Here is a 16,496-nt window from a genome sequence, read left to right as displayed (position 1 = left end):
AAAGACTTTAGGAATAATGCCCAGATTACAAAAAAAAAAAAAAAAAAAGAAAAACAACTGATTCAGCAGGAAGATAGGGTACTTACTTTGTGAACATCCTCAGCTTGTGGAAGAGGAGGGCACAGAGATGATGTGGGTTTGGGCAGATAGCTGATTTACAACATAAGAGGGACAAAGAGGCTTGCTTTCCCACTTTTTGCTCTTGCTACTTTTGCTGTCTTGGGCTGCCTTGAAGAGTTACCCATGAACCTTGCCACCCTGCCTTGGAGGCAGATGATTATAGAATGAAACCTCCACAAACTGTGAGCTAAAAAAACTTTCCTTCCTTTATTTGGGTGTTGGGTATTTTATCACAGCAATGACTGAAAAGTAATCAAGACACAGTGTAAAAAAATCAATTGTATTTCTAAAAATTTTTATGAGTAATTCAAACATGAAACTAAGAAAATACCCTTTTACAATAGCACCAAAAGTGCAATAATTAGAAATGCATGAAACAAATGCAGTATAGCACTACTATTCTGAAAAATATGAAATAAATTAAGATTAAAATAAATGTAAAATATCTCACCAAGAAGAGTGGTTGTTGCTGTGACTACACATGATGAGATGGAACAAAATCCTTTGGAGATTCTTTAAGGGATGAGCTGAGAAAAATTTGGAGAATTGGGTTTCAGAGAGCTGTAAGCAGAGTCTAATAAGTGATGATGGTCAGAGTTCAGGGAAGAGCGCTTATAGGAATTTGGTCAGTAAAGGCCATACTCACAGTGTTGCAGAAGGGAAAAGGACTCTATTGGAAACTTGACAATGCCCAATTCATGTTACATTCTGCAAAGAACTTCTCCGCATTTTGTCCATGTACTGACCCTTTTTGTGAGACTGAAATTAAAGGTATTGGACTAATTAATGGATGGAGAAAATTTCAAGATAAATTCAACTTTCAAGATTTGGCATAGATATTGCTGAATGTTTTTAGCCAGATTTCTAGTAAGAATCTAGCAAATGCAAAGAACCAAGAGTGGATTTTAGTTTGGCAAGAAAACAGCACATGTAAAATTGGGACCAAAGAAGTATGTTTGTTGAAGAGATTAGTGCCATTAAAAAGAAGCCAAATATTTGGCACTAGCACATTAGAAAAGATTCTTGAGTGCATCTCAGGAATTGAAGAGACATCATGCAAACACACACTGCCATAGAGATCTCAGGACACCTCAGATACCACGAACATGGACTTTCTCCTAAGGAAAAACTACAGGCAGCAAACACAGCCAGCCCAAAAGAGAGGCTATAAGGGACAGCCTAAACCCTTTGGAGCTCACATGACACAATTATGTGGACATAGAGCTACAGAATTTAATGCTTGCCTAGCTGTGTTTCAGTTTTACATCAGGCTAATTCCTTTTGATTCCTGTATTCCTCCATTTTCAAATGGGAATGTTTACTCTGTAACATTGGGAGTATATAACTTTTTGTTTCAATTTTTATTTTTATTAGTACATATTACAATGCATAATGATTACACTCCTTGTGGGGAATTGTTACATGTATATAGTACATTTTAATTTTTAAATTTTTCTTCATCATCTCCTTCCTCTCTTTGACCTCTTTGTCTTGTGGTCTTCTGTGCATAAGTTCTACCTCTCTATTTTTCAACAAGTACCACCATTAAGCAAATCAGTATTGAGATTCCTCAAAAAAACTAAAAATAGAAATTTCATTTGACCCAGCAGTTCCCCTTCTAGACGTCTTCCTGGAACAGTTAAAATATCATGTTAAAAGTGATTTGTAGACAATCTATGTTTATAGCAACACAATTCTTAATAGTTAAATCTTGGAAGTAGTCTATATGTCCGTCAATAGATGAATGAATAAAGAAGATGTGATATTTACAGACAGTGGAGTACCATTCTGCCATAAAGAGAGGTAAACTTGAGTCATCTCTGGGAAAATGCATGCCCTTTAAGGACATAATGTTGAATAAATGAAATCAGACACAAGGCTTAAAGATTGCATGGTTTCTCCTATATGAAGAACCAAAAAAAAAATAAAAATAAAAAGAGTATATAATTTATTTTTTGATTTTTCTACAGGTGCTCACATCGAAGCATCGGTCTTGAGTCTCAGTTGAGAATAGACTGGACTTTTGAACAATTCCAGAACTATGCAGATTGTGGCAACTCTTGGAAAATTGCATTTTGACTAATGAGATGGATATGAGCTCTTCTGGAGAGAGGTAAAATACCATTTATATCAAAAGTATTCCCCCACATTTCATGTGTTTTCAGATGAGATTTTTAAAGGGTGATTAGGTCATAGGAGTAATAACCTCATCAATGGCCAGTGATGAGTTCATAGTTGAATTTGCTATGAGGAATCTGGGCCTGGTGGGAAGAAATGGATCCAGGTAATGGCAGATATAACCTGGAGAGGTACATTCTTATTGATGCTCCATTCCTCCCTCCCATTTCTTTCTACTTTTTGACTGCCATGGGGTAAGCAACTTTCCCTTGCAATGCAGTATCTTTCTTGGAGCCAGGTGACCATGGACTGAAACCTTTGAAACCATAAGCCAAAATAATCCTTTTATCTTTTCAATTTTATATGTCAGGTATTTTGTCCTAACAATAGAAATGTGACTAATAAACTCTTACACATTGCCAGTGGAAATGGAAAATAGGCACTTTGGATAGCATTTTTGTGTGTAACTTCAGAAAGTTGCATATAGAGTTATTACTTGACCCAACAATTCCTCTTCTCAAAGAAAGGAAAATACATAACCATATACATACTTGTACGCACACACTCATAGTAGGTGTGTATTTGTGAACAACCCAAATTCCTACTAAGATGAATATAGTGTGTTCATAAAATGAAATAGTTAACTACGAAAGGAAAACAGTGTAGGAACTTATTATGGCCTGGATTAATCTTAGCAACATTATGCTAAGTGAAAGAGGCTAGTCATAAAAAAACTTATTATAACACTATGATGAAGAGGTGTCCAAATAAGCACATTTTTAGAGTTAGAAGTTGGTCAGTGTTTGTTTAAAGTTGGAGTATTGGAGGATAGGGGCTAACAGCCAATGGGCTTATGATTTCTTCTGGATGTGACAGAAATATTCTAATGTAGTGGTGGTAAAAGTTGCATGTAATTATGAGTGTACTAAAAATAACTAAAAGTTAAACCAGAAGACTTGAACCTGTTGGAAAACAAGATAGGTAAAACTCTTGAAGTCATACAGAACTGCAGTTGCATAGGAAATATTTCCAGGACTCAACAAATGGGATCATATTAAGTTTTAAAAAAAGCTTCTGCATAGCAAAAGAAACAACCAATAAGGTGAAAATACAACCTAGAGAGTGGGAACAAATTCTGTCAGTGCCTCAGACATAGAAGTCATATACAGAATATACAAAGAACAGAAAACATTTAGGAAACCCAAAATAAAAGACCCAATCAAAAACTGAGCAAGCACAATGAATAGACACTTCATGGAAGAAGTAAAAATAGCCAATAAGAACAGAAGAAATGCTCAATACTGTTGACTACTAAAGAAATACAAGTTGAAACAATCCTGAGATTTCATCTTACCCAATATGAATGGCCATCATCAAGAAATCAAATAATAAGTAATTCAGGGGAGGTTGTGGGGGAAAAAAAAAGAACACTTCTAAACTGTTGGTGGGAATGTAAACTAGTACACACACTATGGAAATCAGAATGGAGATTCCAGAAAAATGTGAAACTAGAAATTCTTTTGGATCCAGCTCTTCCCCTTCTAGGTATCTACCCCGAAGAGTTGAAGACATCACACTACAGAGATAATGCATATTTATGTTTAAACCAGCACAATTTATAATATCTGAATTTTGAAGGCAACTCATGTGTTCATCAACAGATGAATGCGTTAAAAAAAGTTTTATACACAATGCCATAAAGAAAGATAAACTTGAGTCATTTGTAGGAGAATGGAAGTATCATGAGACCATAATGTTAAGTCCAATAAAGGAGACACAGAAGCTTAAATATCATATTGCTTTTCTTATTTGAGGAAACTAATGTAAATCAAGAACAACATTAATGATAACAAGAAGTATAGAGATAGGTAGTTCTCAAAGGGGAAGAGGATCAAGAGATACAGGGAGGGGAAGGGAGGGAAGCATAAAGGATTGAAAAGGAATTGGGATGCGCCATTTTTATGAACCAAGTCCCATCAGGAATGTAAGCATTATGTGTTCAAACATGTACCAAAAAAGCAGGATGAAGTGAGCGGTGGAGGGTGGAGAAAGGGAAAAGAAAAGGAATGAGAAAGGGAATTTGGATACGTAATGTACATATACCATGTTTCCACTAGGAATGTAAATACTATGCACTGCACATGTACTAATAAATTAAAATAAAAGTAAAAGTAACACTAAAAAAATTGAATCACCCAGTTCAAATGGATGAATTGGAAGGTAATATACATTATATATCAAATATGCTAAAATATAAAGAGCTTTGTGGCATCTACCAGACATACAGAAATTATGATCCAATAAATTAATTTTGGTTTACAATTTTGTATTGTTTCTTAGATTTAAAATATATTTTCTCATTCTATCTCAGATACAAATGTGAGAAAAAGAAATTAACTTCATAAAGACAGAGGGTAGGCGTTAATACAGCTCAAAATTGAGCAATTTCTTTTGAGAAATCAATGATGTACATTGCTACTCTTCTAAATGTAAATGGCTAATTTAAATTTAAGTTGGCAGCAATTAATTACTGCATAGATCTCCAGCTACATTGCAGATTAGTACTCATGTTTGTTTGTTTTCAAGTAACAATGAAGTAAAAAGACAAAATAAGATTTCCCACAAAGATCAAAATGTTGACTCCTTTAAATTCCTAGTCATTTTAGGAACATTTCTCACGGTTCTTCTTCTATAAGACGTTGAATATTTAAATTCCTAATAATTTTAGGAACATTTCTCATGGTCCTTTTCTTACAAGACTTTGAGATTTACTTCACCCTGTTCAACTTAGCTGTTTGATTGGAATGCTTATTTTTATTGCATTTGTACTCTTTTTTATTCAGTGAAAGACAAAGTGACATAAAAGTACTATCCAGTAATTATTTCTGATGAAAGGGATCTGATTAAGAATACTTCTCAGGAGTTAGAAGGATGACACTGTGTCCTTTGTGCACACGCCTGTACTAGTTTCCTTTGCTGGGAAGACGATTTGATGTGCATTATGTGCAACCTGTTTTTCCAGTAATTACAATTCAAGACATATGTCTTTGCAATAGAAGAAACCTAACTCTCATTTTAAGCATTCCTCTGTCTCTTCTTAGTTAATTCACTTACATAAAGATCCCATTAAAGGTCATTTTGCACAGAGCATCTTACTGCTATGTCTTCTTTTTCTGAGCATTTTTCTTTTGAAGCACAGAAATGCAAGTCTTTCATCAAACTTCTAGACTTACTTTACTTCTATATTACTCTAAAAGTACCAGAGAGTCAGCAGGGAGGAAAAAGAAGATATGTCTGCACAAAATGTGGACAAGTTACAGCTTGTTCTTCCGATGCCTTCCCCTGAAATTGCCTACTGCATACATGCATGAGAGAATAATAAATGAATATACATGTTTTAAACTCACATACATAGAACATAACTATTACACATATTAAAGACAATTGGAGCTGTTTTTAAATCAGTGATTCCACTGGTTACCTAGTCTTTATAAACAATAAAGGTAAAATTATTTAAAAATTGTACAATTATATAACACTAATTCTTTAATGATTAAAAGATAGTTTACTAGTGCTAAGCTATTTTCCTGAAACTATTTGTAATGTAACATATGATGTCATAGTAAAAGCACAGTGAAACAATGTAGGTAGTTAAATATATTACTTTTTATGTTCAATCTGCAACATTCTCATATGTGTTCATCCTCTAGATATTTAGTCAATATGAGATGGGAAGTACTATAATGGGTGTATGATTGAAGTACATATGAAAAGGAAGAAAATAAATTCTGATTGATTAAATCAGAAATAATTTTCTTGGATAATAAGCACATACACTCAAATAATTTCCAAGCATGGGGAAGCAAATATGGTGCACTCATTTACTGTACCATAAAAAGATGAGAAGGTGAATATGACAGTATAATCAATCCCCCAATTTAAGCATACTCAGGTAGAGATGGCGAATGTAAACCCAGAGGATTTATTTATTTATTTATTTTTTATTCTCAAATTAAAAGGAGGAAAACATTAACAGACAAACAACCTTTTACAAAATAGCAAAATAACAGTACAGACAATACGGAGTTACAAACAAAGTGGTAGGAAATTAGCAATGCTTGTTGTATTACATATTGATATCTTCAAAGTGGTTTCTCATGAGAACAGATAAGAGACATGCAATACTGATCAATCAAGGACTCATTGATAGTTTCTTTCAGCAAAGAAATAGAAGACAACTATGTTAACTATCCTATATATACATACATACATACAAAATTTTTCCTCTTTTCCAGAGGATATTTTATACCCAGCTATATAATTTTACTCATTTTAGAGTTCACAGGAAGTTATATTTCAATCAATGTACCATGGTGGCAGTGTGAAGTATGTAACAGAAGATAGACCTGAAACAATGGGCAAGAAGTCATCTTCTCAACCGTTTAAGAAAGTGATTAAATTATTTCTGATACTGCCGCCACTTCTACTACTATTGCTCTTAACCAGTGAGAAGTTATTGCTAACTGTGTGGAAGGAACTCTTCCAAACTGTAAAAATGCAAAATCAGGTGTAATTTTCCCCACAACCCTGCATGGCCTGGAAAATTATAGGGAGCACCTAAATCTTCACATTTCCCTAACATTTTTTTGTCTGAACTGCCTGTCACTTGATCCAAACCCGTCTCCTTCATCTTATCTTAGTCAGCCTCCTCTTGACCTTTCTCCATCTCCACCTTCTACAGGCCATAATTATAATCAGAAGTGCTTGAATGCTTTGTATCCTTATCATTCCACAGGAAATGTCTAGCAGAACCCAACTTTGGATGTGCGCCATAGTCCATATCTTTGGTCCGCAATATACATCTGAGAACTTCTGGATTATAACATTCAAATACGTTGGTGGGTAGCATACGAAGTCAAACGTATAAGGACACTCAGCACCACTGACAAGCCTTTACCTCATACTTGCTCATTTTGAAACGTTTAACACAATTCACGTGACTTCTACTCCAATAGATAATGAACACCCATGCTACAGGATGCAAATGCTAAATCTAATTGTCTTTTCCTGTTATGATTTTCTTTTTAGAAGGAAAAAGTGCAGCTTGAAGCCAGCACTCCTTAAATTTTCAGTAATGGAGAATTAATAGCAATGTCACTTCTAAAAAAAAAAGAATGTTATAAATAAAATGATGTCTTTTGTATCTAATGATTATTAATATATTAGAGTAATGTGAAAAAGTAATAAGAATGAGATAACTTGTGGTAAACTTTGGTGGTAAGGTCAAGTCTGTAATCTCTGACATCAGCAATCATTCTTGAGGCAAATGAGAAAAAATCTTGTCAACTATAGAGATATAGATTCTGGAGTTATCAGCTTATAGATATTGGTAAAAACCATTTGAATATAATGAAACAATTTAAGTTTTCATAAATACTATGTATTATCCAAAGTTAATTTTTGTCATTTAAAATAAAAAACTATTTCCTTCTATATACCATCCCACTGTATTTACATTTTTATGTTGGTAGGGGACACCTTATTTATTATTTTAGAAGAAAAGCTCACTAAATTCACACTTGATCCCAGTTTGATAGCACTGATAATCATAACTTCTTAATAAAGTTGCTATGAACATGTAAACCTAACAGCTTTTCTAAATACATAAGATGTTTTGATTTAACTGAAAACATAACTTCCCTACTGCTCACATTGCTTTTAAGATAGAGTTCATAAATCTAATATTTCATTATTTTTTCTCCTTCATTTATGTTCCCAAAGATATCCATTTATCTGAATTTGTTTCCACTTCCGCAATTCTGACATTTGCTAGAAAACTGTGGTAATCTGTACATTGTGTTGGAAGGGAAACCATGAAATGGAAGGGATTCTCAAGGCATTTAGAGGAGGTTCCTAAAACCACATAGGAACTAGATTTTTTCTGATTTAATAGAAGTTTTCAAGATTCTTCAAGTTGCACTATGGCTTTCATCCAGTTAAAGTTTAAAGTATTTTCAAGATCCTCTGTTCCCAAGAACTTAAATTTTGGACACTATCGACTGATTTTTCTTCTTGTATATGGGTATATGTTAAGTAATTCAGGATTCCATGATATAGTAGGCTGGCCAGTCTTCTAGACATACTACTTTTACATTTTATTTCTACTTCTGGAGGAGTTTCTTTTCATGATTATCAAATAGGTTTCAGTGCTACATAGGAATATATAAAAATTTTTATCTTATAATAATTTTGGCCTTCAAAAATTATACAAATACTCTAATTTTCTTATTTTTTTCCAGGTAGTGAAGGTACATGCTTGAATGATGTTACTATAGATTTACAAAGAAGGGAAGAATAAACTTTCAGAACATATTCTGTAAGTCAAGAGGCTTCTTCAGGGTCAAAACCCCTATTAGACATACATCCCATGAGCAATTGTAATATGTGTTTCATGTCAGAATTAATGGAAATGCCTCAGGTATTAAACTAAAAAGTGAATCATTATGTCAATTAAAACATTAATTGGGATAATTACAAGGAGATCACAGTTTATATAGAATTTAGTTATAATTTCTACAATTATCTTCAGTTACACAAGGAAAAATAATGAAGTTGTTTATCTGAAGTATTTACCTAACTGAAAATTCCAAAGAAAGTATAGCTACAAATATGTGCTCAAAATACACATTTGACCTGGATCTGCCACTGGCTGGTTGTTAATGAATTTCCCCGATTACAAAGTGGTTTGCAGAGAACACAAGACTCTCCAAAATACGAGGTATTACCAAATCAAATTCCTTAATTTTTACTTTGTTTTAAATGAGTCTCATTTAAGTATAATTGCTAACCTCCAACGCTACCCTTCTGCCATCGTACAGCCCGAAGGGATTCCTGTACATGTAAAATGTGAAATCCGGTTTGTGACTTTCTTGATCTGAATAAGGAGAATCAAGTTTCACCTACTGATCACACAAGCAGAAAATAAAACATGAAATTAAAGCGGAGTGCCTAGCATTCTGCACACAAACTTTTAAGTTTCTTCTTTACATTCCCAGAAGAAATGTAAGATTAGAGTTTGTCTGAATCTGTGGTTTGCTTTGTTTAGGGTGAACTGGAATATTAGTTACAAGCCCGATATCTGGACTAGATTTCTTGAGTTTGAATGCTGGTTTCATGACTTATACAGCTGTGTGACCCTGCTCATGTAAGCTATTCTCTCAGCCTTGGTTTTTTCATCTGTAAAATGAGACTACAAAAATAATATCACTTATCCCATTGGGAGGTCATAAGGATTAAATGTCCTAATATCTATAAAACACTAAGAATAATGTTTGGTACAAATAATGTATAACTTTCAATTATTATTATTAACACAGGGAAATGGAAAATAATTCATGGTTAAGTATTAAGCCATAAGGGCTCCATGAAACAAGCAAAGGTCAGAAACACATTTCTACCTGGGTACAGTCTTGCTTTCTTCTCTGTATTTGGCTCAGGAAAACTGACAGATATTCCACAGGATCATAATGGAATGTCCCAGAAGCAGCTTGAATCCAATAATGGCTTGTGACTGGGAATCCCTCCTTTGTTTGCTTATTTCTTTGATAATACTTTTTGTTCTTGTTATTTGGTCTTGAGATTTCAACACATGTCTGGGAATCCCAGGTGTATCTGATTATGTCTAATGATATTTCCCCATGCTGGAAGTTGTACTAAGCATTTTAACAGTACTTGCATATTTGAGACAAGCTAAAAAATGTAGGAATTTAAATTAAACACCTCCTTTCTTAAATTTGACTTACACGTTTTAGAGTGAAGTAGCCAAAGAGGCCTTTCTGCATGTAGAAAGACACTAATGAGTATATAAAATTACATTCATTCACACATTTTGCCATTACAAATCAGTAATGCACTGGGCTATTTAGCGTGCATTTTACTGTCCTCAATATTTCTGCCATGTAAATTTAAAAAATCAGCAAATTGGGTAACATATCATGGTTTAATATCAAGTGAGAAGCCTGTTTTTCCCCTATATAAATCAATGCGTTGCTACTTAAAATGTGTTTCTTCAGAGACCAGTCATATCATGTCCTCTGTGCTACTTTAAAATTACCTCTTTATTTATCTCCACTGCTAAGTTAATTATAAAAATGCTTGCAGTGAGCGATCATTTTGCTTGCCTAGTCAGCATCTTAAACTAGATTAATCTTCCAGCAACACTTAATGGAAACTAAAAGACACATCAACATGCTCTAACAATATAATGATGAAACAGCAAATGAGTCACTCAATTAGCCCCTTGATAGATATCAAAAATATTCCTTAGTGCAATAATTAATAAAGTCAGACTAAGCCTTTCTACTTATTTTTTGTCTGATTTTCAAAATGGTTGAACTTTGGTGAATAAATATAACAATACGCTTTTTACATACATGGTCAAAAAGAAAAGCTTGCTCTGTTTCAATTATTGACTGAACTTGTAATAAAGGGGCACCCTATCTGCTGTTTGTTGACTGCCTAATGACTGCTGTCCCAAATACTTCTTACTGTTAACTGAATTCATGGTTGATGGTGGCCTTGTTTCAAGGAATGTAATTGTTGAGTAGACATGTCTTTGCTGAGTCATTTTTAGATTTTAACTGTAAATGCCAATTTTAACTCACCTTTTGTCTCACTGGGAGTGTAAACTATGAAACAAATTATCAATGTCTCAGTCATTTAATATATAATATAGAGCTTGTCAATTTTATTAATGTTTGCATATCTTTAATTATAAACAATCCTAAGGAAGAAAATGATTACCATAATTATCAAATGATAAATTTATGATTTTTTTTGTTTGTTTCGTTTTTGTTTTTCTTCTGGAACCAGGAATTGAACTCATGACCTTGCACTTGCCAGGCAGGCACTTTTGCCACTGAGCTAAATCCCCAGCCCCTAAATTTATGGTTTAAAGCCAGCATAAGGCTAGATATTGAAATACCAAGGACTATATCACGCAATGCCCCAAGAATTTCAAACGCAATAGGACAGAGGGACCTCAGTTGTTCACTTGGGAAGATTTCTGGCATGGTTGATGCTTGAGCTAAGTTTGAAGGAAGAAGAAAATTTCAATCACAAGATTAAAAGAAAAATACTTTCCAGCAGAAGAAATTATAGAATGCACTTTGGATTTTATTTATGTGGCAGTGGAACTCACCAGTAGGATGAGAGATTGTAGTGTTTGTGCTCTGAATATGGTGTGGGTGGAGTTCAAACATGTCCAGCTTCAAGTTTTAGTAATGTTTACTTATGAAATATATTTCTCAAGGTGATTACAGTTATAATTTTAATTGCATGATATTATCATATTGTATTCAGGATACTGAATATAAATCCCTCATACATAAAATACATTGTTTTTATACTTTTATAAATGAAATGTTTATATAAATCTCAATTGACAATGGAAACAGAAAACACATGAAGCAATCCTTTAACTATCATTAAATGAATTTTCTGTGTGACCAATCAGCTAATTTTGTCTGAAATTTACGAATTTTCAGTTTATTTTTGTATGGAGCACTTGTATTTTTGCATAGTCATATTGACCACAGCAATAATGTTGATGATAGTGATGATGATCATGGTTATAACATTTGCCTGTTTCAGGTATTTACATGGATTAATCCTTCTATTCCTCAGACTATTCATATAAGATGCATGGTCATATTGCCACCATTATATCACTTAAAAACCTAAAGCACAGAATCATAAATATCTGGACTTAGCTCATCGGTAGTAAGTGAAGAGCTGAGAGTGAATCCGTAAAGCTGACTCCAGAGTGTAGTGTTGTACTGGGGTGGTTTTAGTAAGATGACACACTTGACCTAAAGCTCTTCTTTGAGGAACAGTAACTCTCATCTCTAAGATGAGATGTTAGTACAGGAAATTTATCCTTAACACTCCTAAGCACTGTAAATGGTCATGCTCATCTCAGTAGTTCAGTTTTGGATTCAATACATAGATCTGTGCAGAGCTTTCTTTTCCTAATATTAACTGAATGGGTAACTCTGATTGACACTTCCAGAGTTAGGAACCTGGATACAGACTCATCATTTAGTGGAAAGCACAGTGGTATCTAATGAACGTTAGAAATCCAAAACTAACTTGCGGTATTGCAGTTGTCACCCTTTGTTAGTCCACACAAAGACAAATTAAAGTTGAATGACCCAAGACAAATATCGCTAATATTTCTTCTGACATAGGTTACAATGAATCTTAATTTGGAGGATATAAAATATGTCTCTTTTGAAAGTAGAAATTTATAATTAGGTCCTTTCATGGTTTATCAAAATTAACTGCCTGTCTAAAAGTGGATTAAGATTGAAATAGTCAGATAAACACAACATGAATAAATACTTATATTTTAGCATCAGATTTATTACATGAAGTTAAAAGAAGAAAAATAGACAAATACTTTCCCCAAAAAAGAATTTAAAAGAAAAATCTGTATAGCTAGAATCTGCTTAATAATTTAAAATTTAATTTCAGAGTCAATAGCCATTTAGTGTTAGCAAAAAGAAATGAAAAAATTCTATAGACAGCCTTACTGAAGACTGGAAAGCCTGCACATATTTAAATTCAGTGTTGAAATCTATGTTTTCTGTGTATACTAAAATATTGGTGGCATAAAAATGTCAGTACAGAAAAGAACATTGTTCTTCTGTTGTTTGATCTCCTATCTTATTCTTGTGATTCTAAAAAATATATTAAACCCTACTAAAAACTCATTGAATTCTTAAAAAGATTTAAGTTTATTGGTTAAGATAATTGATATATTTCTTAATTTAAAAAATAAATGATTTTCTCAGGCAAATATCTGCCAAGGTATCACCTTTCAAAGGTGGATTATTGCCATCTAGTGGCAAAACCAGGTAATCCTTTACGGCTAAATTCAGTAGGAGTCCCTTAGGTAGAAGTGTGTATTGTAAGTGTGCGTGTGTGCGTGTGTGTGCGCGTGCACACAGTTTCTAAAATGTACATTTACTTCCTAAGGAGATTTTATTTACTGTTCACTAATGAGACAAATATATAAAACTATTATTGAAAGAAAAGTTTCTATTTAATAATGTGATAAATAATGGGGAATTAAGTATGTTTAAGACGTAGATGTAAATGAAAGATATGAGCAGCCTTAAAAGATAAACAGGACCTCAGATGATGAATAGATAATCAACTTAAAATTAACAGAAAAAGTGTGTCTTTAGTGTCAAGATGCACTTAAGATTATTCGCAAAACCAAAATTAGAATAAAAAAGGAATATTTGTTTCTCTGTTTCCTTACAGGGGAAGGCGGGTAATACTTGAGTAAAATTTCAGCACTTGATTTTTAAGCTAGAAAAGAGAAGAGGTTATCGATTCAGACACAGAGAGTTTATGAAAGTATATAACGTTCCCATTGCAGATACTAAGTTATGTGATTTAAAAAGTATCCTTTGAAAAGTGTTCATGAACTGTCTTACCTTGAGGGAAAAGAAATGGACTAGATGAGATTAAGTTTCCTCCCAGGACTTAATTGTATTAAAAGCCAACACAACTCCTTCATGATTCATCCTTTTTTGGTTTAGAGATAATATTCCTGTTTGACCCAGCTGAAAGTCTGCCTTTTTCCTGAGACTCCAATTAACTTTACAAAAACTCTCTTCAGGGAAAAATCTAGGCAAAAGGATTAATTTAGCTAACAATGCTATAACATAAAAATCTCCGTTGGAGCTTTTTCTGACCTGTGCTAGAGACTGCCAACTCAAATGCTGGGCTAATAAAAGAGCGCTCTTCATAACCCAGGAGATAAGGAAAAAAACCATCACATCAGACCAGTTGCTCTTCGCGGGATTCAAAGGAGTCCAAAATAGTCTTAATGTCTAAAAATGCCACACTTCCTCCCGGAGCCTAGGATTGGAAAGGGTACATGAGGTTGATATATCACTGATGCAATTTTCTCAACTTGATGGGAAAAGCTTCATGTGGTCTAAATGAGCTATTGAAAAGGAGAGAGCCATTTTTTCCTGCAGTCACTCAGAAAACAATAGGATTTTATGAAACAGAGCTATGAAAAGGAAGAGTCACATAGCTTCTCTTGCCACCAGCCTTACCATGATGAATTTTCTTGGTCTGTCCCTGAGATAGAGAAGTAGCTATGATTTCATCCCTGTTCTACATAATACTTAAAACTGTCTCCAGTTAGTCACTTTACTCCTTTCTTGTCACTTATTCAACATGACCAGAGATGTGTGGAATGACGATGATAATCTTATCTAAGCCATTTTTTCACTTATGATACTAAGGACTTTATAACCTTTGAGAACTTATTTTTTCATGTGCTATCCTTGTATTATTCACAGAGATTCAAGTAAAAATGAGGATTACATTGGTTAGGGTTACTCAACACATTTTTTCTTGAAGATTATATAATCAGAAGGTACTTAATTAAATCGTGACTACTAACGCTGTAAATAAACATCCATTTTTACTGCGTCCTAGGTGCAGACACAGGCACACATGCAGTATACATACAAGAATACACATACACACACTTGGGTATACAGTGCTATGACACACACACATTTGAACACACTCATGTACATCCAAGCACAAGAGTGTACACACAGAAGACATAATTGTCTTAGTATAATTTTGTTCATTCTGATTTATCAGTTGTAAGTCCCAAGATCATGTTTATAACAATAAGAATCATGATGATACTTATTATTATTGTTATCAATCATTTGTCAAGAGGCCATTTTCGTTTTTTGTTTGTTTGTTTGTTTGTTTTTTGTTTTGTTTTTCTCCGGTACCAGGAACCAAACTCATGACCTTGCGCTTGCCAGACAGGCGCTTTTGCCACTGAGCTAAATCCCCAGCCCGAGGCCATTTTCGTTTTAAGGACTACTGTCCAAACTCTGAAGGAGGAGATTGTAATAAAGATTAAAAAAAAAAGTTGTATTAACTTTAAATAAGATAACTATTAAATTTTATGAAATACTCATTCCAAGTTGTGGGTTCCAACTGTGAATGTTACTACAGTTTAACTGTGTATTCTCTAATATGTTGATAATTGTATGAAAATTTTGATTTTGTTATTTGAAATTAATTGTTCCTTTTCAAAAATATCTCTGCTTCACTTGGTAATTAATTTTACCTTGCCAACATGAGACACATGCACTTTTGCACATTTTCATATTTTACTTCTTTGTATCTAATTTCAGTTTTATCTGATTACTTTTAACTATCAGTCATTTTATCTATCCATTACAGATCAGATCTTAACACCCCAAGATTTTCCTGTTTAGATAAAAATATATAGCAGATATAATTATAACTTCTAGGGATTGATTAACCCAAGTTCTATATAATTTTTATTCTTATCTATAATTTTGTGGAAAATACTTTTATCCATAAAGGTATTGACATCAAGTACTGTGAAGAGAAACAAATTATGGTTATTTATATTAATCATTTTTCTGAAAGCTTAACTTTATTTTACATGTTAAAACAAGCATACATCATATTGCTGAGTGTATATTTCTTTTCCAAGTAGTTGACTGAGGATATACTAAGGTACCTGAAATAATACCCGTGAGAAGCTGAGCATGGTGGTGCACACCTGTAATCCCAGCACTTGGGAGGCTGAAACAGGAGGATTATTGTGAGTTTGAGGCCAGCCTGGGCCACATAAGTAAGTTCAAGGCCAGAACTGCATAGTGAGACATTGTCTCAAAAAGATGAAAGGAAAAACAACAACAAAAAAGAAGAGATAAGTAAAGAAAAGAAAAGAAAAACCACCACCACCAAAAGTAATACCCGTTAGAAATTATCACCTTTCTTCCTGTGGACAGCGTCCACCTGACAGGGTTCTAACTAGAGCTGGTGTTTCAGTTCCCTCACTCGGTTCCCAAATATATCAGCATACAGAGCATACCAGGATTTCCTGTACCCAGGATCTTCTATTTCTACCACACCTACTGCCCCCTTCTTTGCTTCACTTCTCCTTATTAAAGTTCCCATTTCATCCATAACCACAACTATTCTTCACCAGTATCTTGATATCCATGTACCATTAATCTCCTCACAGAGCCAAACTATACATCCAGTTCTTGGTCTTTCGGCTCCAGATTCACATCTAGGCTAGTTTCATTATCCACATCCTTCCTCTGGCCCCACATGTAGCCAAGCAACCGCCCTTATATAATCGCTTCCACTCCTGGTCTTCATGGTTG

At 33.8% G+C, this 16,496-nt stretch overlaps 1 protein-coding gene and 1 long non-coding RNA gene across 5 annotated transcripts in view; one reads left to right on the top strand and one right to left on the bottom strand.

Moving 5' to 3' along the window:
* The window catches only part of Robo1 (roundabout guidance receptor 1), an 891,813-nt gene that overhangs the window by 670,506 nt on the left and 204,811 nt on the right, over positions 1-16,496 (bottom strand). The gene's annotated exons all lie outside the window — the stretch shown is intronic.
* Positions 9,348-16,496, top strand: part of LOC102002993 — a 44,544-nt gene continuing 37,395 nt past the window's right edge. The window contains exon 1 of the long non-coding RNA XR_001230993.1: positions 9,348-9,442. This is a non-coding gene — a long non-coding RNA (uncharacterized LOC102002993). The remainder of the gene's footprint in view (positions 9,443-16,496) is intronic.

The sequence above is a fragment of the Chinchilla lanigera genome, unplaced genomic scaffold (assembly GCF_000276665.1).
Source record: "Chinchilla lanigera isolate Chin_1 unplaced genomic scaffold, ChiLan1.0 scaffold00006, whole genome shotgun sequence".
Classification (NCBI taxonomy): domain Eukaryota; kingdom Metazoa; phylum Chordata; class Mammalia; order Rodentia; family Chinchillidae; genus Chinchilla; species Chinchilla lanigera.
The sequence above is the reverse complement of the archived record's forward strand: the minus strand, read 5'-3'. Positions and strand labels throughout refer to the sequence as shown.